The sequence below is a fragment of the Macrotis lagotis genome, chromosome 8 (assembly GCF_037893015.1).
Source record: "Macrotis lagotis isolate mMagLag1 chromosome 8, bilby.v1.9.chrom.fasta, whole genome shotgun sequence".
Classification (NCBI taxonomy): Eukaryota; Metazoa; Chordata; class Mammalia; order Peramelemorphia; family Peramelidae; genus Macrotis; species Macrotis lagotis.
Window position 1 is genome coordinate 123,918,096 of NC_133665.1, and position 8,865 is coordinate 123,926,960.

Here is an 8,865-nt window from a genome sequence, read left to right on the forward strand (position 1 = left end):
TTTTAAAATAAATTGTCAGATTAGATTAAGAAGTAGAAAGTTTGAGGAAAAAATGTAATGCCATTCGAATGTAGAAATGAAAGAGAGTATCAAGTAGGAGAGAATGCTCAAGAGTTTTAAAAGTGACAGGTATAAATAGCAGGAAACAATTATAGTAATCTACTGTTTTGATAAACACAAAGAGTCCAGCTATTGGGATAAAAACTCTCTTTGATTAAAACTGCTGCGAAAATTGGAAGTTAGTATAGAGGAAACTTAGATTAGACCAAAACCTCACACCCTATACCAATATAAGATCCAAATGGAATTAGGATTTAGACATAAAAAAGTATACTATAAGCAAATTAGAAGATCAAGGACTAGTTTACCTGTCAGATCTATGGAAAGAGAAGCAGCTTATGACTAAGGAAGAGATGGAGAACATCATTAAAAACAAACTAGATGATTTCAATTACATTAAATTAAAAAGTTTTTGCACAGACAAAACCACTGTAACCAAGATCAAAAGAAATGTAGTAAATTGGAAAGCAATCTTTACAACTAATGTTTCTGACAAATGACTCATTTCTAAAATATACAGAGAACCGAGTCATATATTTTTTCTTCTGTGCATTTATTGTTTTACAGCAGAATGTCATAACTGCCTAATAGTCAGCTGTGCAAAATAGTATATATATATATATATATATATATATATATATATATATATATATATATATATATAGTGCTTAAGTACAAATGGGAGACATGATTTTTTTTAAAAAAAATACTTAAACACAAATTTATGGTCCTACAAAAGAGCATTTAAAGTAGATGGTCTAAGTTGATCTGCTTTCTTGGACCCACAGTATCTGCTGTTTTCCCAAAAACCAATAGAATCAATATGCAGAATCATCAACAGTTCCACTGTGTGAATAACGGATCACAATAAATGAGTCCCTTTTGCTAAGAGCTGTTCTTGGCTCTTCTACAAATATGATCTGGCCTGAATAAAAAGATAACAGGAATTTTTGAAGGTCAATGGTCCAAAAATGCTAAATATGGTTAAGTATTCTACATGATCTATATTTACTGGTTCCATTTTTAGTTAGGATGTTCTTAGATTACTTTCTTCAATTCATCATACAGGACAAGCACGAAAGCTCCACCCATGCCTCTCAGAACTTTGGACCAAGCACCCTTGAAGAAAGCTTTGCCGCCTTCATCTTTAGCGATTTTCCTCCAGCAGTCAATTGTACCAGTGTACATGATAACAGCTCCTTTACGTCCAGACTGCATCATCATTCGCTGCCTTATGGTATCAAAAGGACAGCAGTCACTGTCTGTGCAATCATCCAGCTTACCACAATGTGAGTGTTGTTCGGGTCTGGGAGCATACCTTTTGCTGTATCATGGATTCCAAAGTAGGCTGCTCTATAAATAATGATAGCCTGAACTGAGACATTAAAACCTTAATACAAGCCATGAATTCCAAAAGAATTGGTGATTTTTACAAGGCAGTCTCCCAGGCCTTTGACTTCTCTTTCAGTGCCAGAATTCCCAACATCAGCTGCCAAGCGGGTTCTTGCAAAATCCAAGGGATAGACAAAGCAGAGAGAAGTGGCTCCAGCTGCACCACCAGAGGCAACATTGCCAGCAAAATACCTCCAAAATTGTGTGTGCTTGTCCACTCCTCCCCAAAACACCTGCTTATACTTATCCTTAAAGGCAAAGTTAAGGGTCTGGGTGGGGAAATATCTGGTGATATTGGCTAAGTTTCTCCCCAAGAAAGAAAGCATCCCTTGTTCCTTTGGAATTCGGACTATACAATCCATAATGACTTTGTACTGCTTATCTGCAGCAATTTGTTTACTTAAATGTTGCACCTGCAACAGCAGCTTGACTCTCTGGATGGGGGCCACCGCGGTCTTGGGGATGGCCGCGGCGATGCCGCCGGCCAAGAAGTCCTTGGCGAAGGAGATGGCCCGTTCCGTCGTGGTTGTGGCGGGAGAAGGAGCTGGAGTTAGGAGGAGAAAGCCGGCGAGAGAGGGCCGAAAGCCGGAGAAGTCTTTGCCGCCAGCACAGCCACTGAGTCATATTTAAAAAAAAAAAGTCATTCCCCAATTGGCAAATGGTCAAAGGATATGCAAAGGCAATTTATAGATGAGGAGCTCAAAGCAATCCTTAGTCATATGATAAATTGCTCCAAATCATTACTTATTAGAGAAATGCAAATTAAAGCTTCTCCCAGACTAGCTAATATGACCAGAAAGGACAATGATTATTGTTGGAAGGGTTGTGGGGTATCTAGGACACTATTACACTGTTGGTGTGAACTCATCTAACCTTTCTGGAGAGAAATTTGGAACTATGTCCAAAGGGCAACAAAAATGTGCATATGCTTTGACCCAGCAATGCCACTACTGGGTCTATACCCTGAAGAGATGATGAAAAGGGGTAAAAACATCACTCGTACAAAAATATTCATAGCAGCCTGTTTATGGGGACAAAATATTGGAAATCGAGTAAATGTCCTTCAATTGGGGAATGGCTTAGCAAACTGTGGTATATGTATGTCATGGAACACTATTGTTCTATTAGAAACCAGGAGGGATGGGAATTCAGGGAAGCCTGGAGGGATTTGCATGAACTGATGCTGAGTGAGATGAGCAGAACCAGAAAAACACTGTGCACCCTAACAGCAACATGGGGGTAATGATCAACCTTGATGGACTCACTCATTCCATCAGTGCAACAATCAGGGACAATTTGGGGCTTTCTACAATGGAGAATGCCATCTCTATCCAGAGAAACAACTGTGGAGTTTGAACAAAGACCAAGGACTATTACCTTAAATTTAGAAAAATAAAACTGATTTCTTATTGTCCGATCTTGCTATCTCTTATACTTTATGTTTCTTCCTTAAAGAAATGATTTCTCTCTCATCACATTAAATTTGGATCAATGTAAACCATGGAAACAATGTAAAGACTGACAAATTGCCTTCTGTGGGGTGTGAGGGGAGGGAAGTAAGATTAGGGAAAAAAATCTTAAAAAAAAAAAGTAAGAGGCATTGGGGAGCCTAGGTAACACAGTGGATAGAGCACCGACCCTGGAATCAGGAGGAGCAGAGTTCACATCTGGCCTCAGACAGTTAATTACCTTTGTGACATTGGGCAAGTCACTTAACCCCTATTGCATTGCAAAAAAAACCAAATACACAAAAATGACAGGCATGTTAAGAACTATAAGAACTAAGAAAAGTTCACCAAGGTTCACAGTTGAAAGTAACCTTAGAGTGTCCAGTATTAGTGAGATGATGAGGTCAAAAACTAGATTGTCTAGGATTGAGAATGAATGAGAGAAGAAATGGTGGGACTGAGTTTCAACTACTTTTGTTTCATCATCCCTATAAATCTGGTTCCCCTTCCTGACAGTCATATTTCTGTCAAAATATATCATCATTCTTCCTTACATAAAAGTTTCATATCTTTAGAGCCTTCTTTGACTCTTCCCATTTCTTTGATTCTCATCTCAACTAAAATCAAAATAATTTCAATTTTTTCTCTTGCAATGTCTAATATATTGAAGCTGCTATTTATATTCCCACTGTCATGATCCAAGTCAAATATAGTCCTATGAATACATCCAGACATAAATAATATATATACTTAATAATATATATACTTAATAATTAATATTTAATAATATTATAATAATATAACAATATAATAATATTATTATAATATAATAATAATATAATATATATTTTATATATATATTACTGCTGTAGCGAGTGGCTGTGCTGGCGGCAACGACTTCTCCTGCTTTCGGCCCTCTCTCGCTGGCTTTCTCCTCCTAACTCCAGCTCCTTCTCCCGCTGCAACCATGATGGAACAGGCCATCTCCTTCGCCAAGGACTTCTTGGCCAGTGGCATCGCCGCTGTCATCTCCAAGACCACGGTGGCCCCCATCGAGAGAGTCAATAATATAATATAATAATAACAATAATTTAATAATATTTAATAATAATTAATAATAATTTATATATATACTTAATTTAAATAACTTAATTGGTTTTTATCACCCCTTTAACCTTCCAAGTCATCCTGTACATTAACACTGGCTAATATTTCTCAAAGTGGGATTTTTTTCCTTCAAAGTTCAACAATATTTTCTTACTTCCCAACCCATTTCATTTTTCAGCTACATGGTCAACAAGAAAAAATTAAACCCGGATAGCTTTTCATGCTAGGGAAATAGAAAGAATGTTGTTTCCAAAAGAGGAATGATTCATGAATTATTTCTACTGACAATGTGGTACAATCATATTATGTCTGATTGTAAAATCTATTTACATTTACTCATCATTTCTGAATATTTTGCATGTTTTGTTACATATTCTTCTGAGATGATTTACATGCACCTGGTTATATATACATATATGTACTGTGTGTCCATACACATCTGTCTGATTCCTTCAATGAGATCTTTCTCAACATTTTTGAGAATAATGCTTTAATATATTCAGATAAAAGATTCAACCTAATTCTGTGAATAACTTATCCAGAATGTCCCAAAAGTCTTAGTGCAGTTTTGAACCATTATCACATAAGACTAAACTAAGACTTTTGGGACACTCTTATTTTGGGGTAGCTTAAAGATATAATGTTTGTAGTGCCATCATTTTGCTCTTTGAATTATAGCATCATAGGGATAGAGAATCATTAGAGGATGGGACCTCAGAGATCTTTAGTTGCATTTCATAATAGAATTGAGGGAAGTTAGAGATATTAAGATATTAAATTTTCTAAGATCACTGAGATAGTCAAGTTTTGAACTCAATCTCATATTCTCAAAAATCAGTAGTTTTTTTCAAATCATGCCATACACTTTATTTATTCATTCTATGTTTTCCCTTGTAAAGTATGTCAGTTTTTAATTACACCCCCTTGAGGCCTACTTGTAATCTTCTGAGATAGCTGCAATCAGGATATGTCTCATTATCCATCAATAGAAGAATCAGGAGAATACTTTAATCTGCAAGAATCCCTCTTTAATTAAATATTTTGGAAGGCATCCTTGATAGTATTTATCAGTTGTTCTTTGTGAGCATTATTCTCTTTGTTTTATGACTTTATATGTTGGTAAACTGAGTAATGTTGAGTTAAGTTATTGTGGAGGTTACCTTTCTCATTGCTTCTTACTGATTTTAGCATATGTCTGAGAGGAAACCTGTAACTAATGCATTTATTTTCTATTTGAAATTTGTTGAAAAATTAGAAAATAAAATACAAAAATTCACTTTAACTCACTGTTAAATGTAAAATTGGAAAGAATTTTGAAAAGATTTTAGCATCTCTTTATTGTGTTCAATTGATGCACTTAGCTTATTTTTCTAGTACACTCGCAACTATATCATATTCCAAATAATTATTAAACAAGTGTAAAGAAAACAAATTGAGAAAATTATTAGAATATTAAATTGAAAAAATTAACTGATTTTTTAAAAATTTCTATTAAGCACTTGATGCCCTCATGTACAAATTATAAGTAATACAATTTTCATCCTTTTTTCTGGATAGCTTCAAATTTAAGACTTGCTTCCTTGTTTTCAGAATTCTACTAATAATCATATCTTTTCAGAATGTGCATGCTTTCAGATGGTGGGGAATTATTATATTGACTATGCAGCAATGAAGCTAGAGGACAAGTAGGAAGAAATAATCCCATCTCATCTCAAATACTTCTCAAAAATTTTGAGAAGAGAACCTTCTGAGTCCTGATCAGGAAATTTAAGAAAACAATTAAGTGAGTCATTTTTCTAGTTTTGGAAAGTACAGAAAGAAAAGATAGAGAGGTCTAAGGGTACAAGGGAAAGAGTCTCTCCAAGTCTGTCCAGCATACCTACCAAAAATATCAAAAATAGAACACTGATCCTGGAATCAGGAGGACCTGAGTTTAAATCCAGCCTCAGACACTTAATACTTACTTAGCTATCACCTTGGAAAAGTAACTTAACCATATTGTCTTGCAAAAAATTTTAAAAAAGAAAAAAAATGAAGGAGATTAAAGCTGAAGGTTGGATAGGGAACAATATAGAAAAGGCATATGCTCATTTTGAAAATCCTATTTTAATTAAAACATACATTAGGGTTATGACATATACAAAATATTGCATTATGTTTCTACAGTGGTCTCCCCACCCCTTAAAGTCTCCTGGGGAGATCTGGAAGATTTCTCAGTTCCAATTTCTTACTTTCAATATCAAGCACCTTTACAATAAGTCAAGTCTTCTCATTATCAATAATTTGACATTTGAGATTTTCTATAAAGTTTCATATTCTTCTATCATTGTCTCTTAAATTTAGTGCATTTTCATATGCTTACTTGATCCAGAGAACTCAGTCATACCTCTTCAGGTCTTCAATTTGTGTCCTAGTTTAATGACTATCGCCCACAATAGCTTTAGTGTGCATCTGGACATGAACTTCCAAGAGTCAGGTCAGGTAGAAAAACATACCCAACACACAAGGTTGGTAAGTGAAAATCTACCAACTTTATTTTTGGAAACTCAGAGTTTTTATAATAAAACTTTTCTCAGTAATGACAAGTTAAAGGAGACCCAGTTTCTCAATTTTCTGGGTAAATTTACAATATTTGTTCGTAGAAATCTGCATACTTCTCTAACAGAAAAACCTTTTCCAAGGACATCTGGAGTCACAGATTATCCTAGGTCAGAGTTCACTGGAGAACCAACAGATCCATTCAGTGAGCATTAATACATATCTCTGATGGAAAAGGTCACCAAGGATATGTGAAAATCACTGTCCCTTTACAAATCACTTCCTCATTTAGACTCTTGTTATTCATTCATTCACAATTTCCATATCGGGGACGTGTAATAACAAGATGAAAATACCTGGTTTGGGGGTATTCTGGGAAATTATGCTCTCCAGGTTTCCTCCACAGACAGAAAATTGCCATGAAATGAATGTATATCAGCAAAAATAAACTAGACTGAATAAAATAATAAAAGGGGAAAGTCACAATTGTTAAAGAGAACTTTTTGCTTGTGTAACTGTGAAATGACCCAACCATTTCAGGAGGCAATCTGGAATTATGAACCAAAGCTATTAGATTATCTACATCTTTTGATCCAATGATGCCACTAGATTAGGGGAAAAGGAAAAGAACCTCCATCTTCTAAAGTGTTTTTTACCAGCTCTTTGTGATGACAAAGAACTGGAAATCTAAGATGTATCAGTTGGGGAATGAAAAAGTTGTGTATGATTCTGATGGAATGCTACTGTGATATAATTAATGATGAATTTAATGATTTTAGGAAAAAATGTGGAAATATTTGCTTGAAATAGTGAAAAACAAAATTAAAATCAAGAAAACATTGTATTTAACAACAGTAATATTGTTTTAAGAATGACTTTGAGTGAACAACTTATTTTTCTAGTCTTGGTGCCCAATTAAATTAAAGGACACATAAAGAAAAATGTTATCTGCAACCAAAGAATTGTTACACAGAGGTTTGTATAGGACAGCATGCAAGTTCACACATAGTAACCCCTAGGGCAGTGGGGAGGAATGGAGAGAAGAAAAAAATTATGATAATTTTGCTGTATATTTCAAAGGAATAGCATTTTGTGATAGCAAATTTGTTGTTTCATGGATAATCATTTGTTTCTAGTACTGTTATTAAAATATCAGGTTTTATTTTACATATTTAAAAAAACTTGATTCACATCACAGACAAGAAATATATTTTCTGAGTGATGCTAGCAGTCATTATAATTACTATATAATATAATGTTATATTAGAAAATAAATGCTATTTTAAATAAATTTATTAATCTATACGAGCTGAAATTTATCATTTCTTCTGATAAATGATGTATTTTAAACAAAATTTCATGAAAATAAAGATGAAATTTTTCCTGTGTACATAAATGATTCCCCAGAAATCTCTCTGTAAGCTACTTGTGAATCTTTACTACCATTCCAACTCTTAATTCTCATTTCTCCCATTATTCACCCAGAGCTCCGATGTTACAGAACTCTTCAATATAATTTCCGCAAAATGCTCTGTTTATATTATTTCATGTCTTTTGATACATATTTTTCATTTTGGATGTATAATTCCACATCTCTGCCTATCGAAATCATAGTCTTACATAATTTCTTTTTTTTTATTGTCATCCATTTGTATATACATATTCCAAGTTACAAAATTTCCCACCACCATTCTTTCCCAGTCCCCTCCCCTCAGTAGGGAATAGTCAGGTGAGCCTTTCACATATATATTCTGTTAAACATATTTAAAAATTATTAATTTTTGGCATGAGGAATTAGGATTAAGTGAAAGAGATAAATAAGACATAATTTTTATCAAGTGTTCATCAAATTTGCAAGAGGTTTTGTTTTTTCTGTGTGTTTTATTTTGTTTTCTTTTTTTCCCTCTGGTTGGTGATAATATAGATCATTACTATTCTAATACAATTGTCCTGGCTCTCTCTACTGTGGAGAGGAATTGCTTCCATCATCATCTCATAATGTTATTGATGTGTACATTGTCCTCTTGGCTCTACTCCATTAACTTAGCATCAGATCCCATAAGTCATTCTTCGCTTCTCTAGAGTTCAATCATTTATGGTTTTTTATAGAAAAATAATATTCCATGATATTCATGTACCTTAACTTCTTTAGCCATTCCTCAATTGATGGGCATCCCCTCAATTTCCAATTCTTTGACACTATAAAAAAAAGACTACTATGAATATTTTAGAACATGTAGGACTTTTCCCATCTTTTACAATTTCTTCTGGATGTAGTCCTAGGATTGGAATTGCCAGGACAAAGGGTAAGAAGTTTTAT

At 34.1% G+C, this 8,865-nt stretch overlaps 1 pseudogene; it reads right to left on the reverse strand.

Moving 5' to 3' along the window:
- Positions 1–981: 981 nt before the first annotated feature.
- Positions 982–3,953, reverse strand: LOC141496539 (ADP/ATP translocase 3-like; annotated as a pseudogene).
- Positions 3,954–8,865: the final 4,912 nt, after the last annotated feature.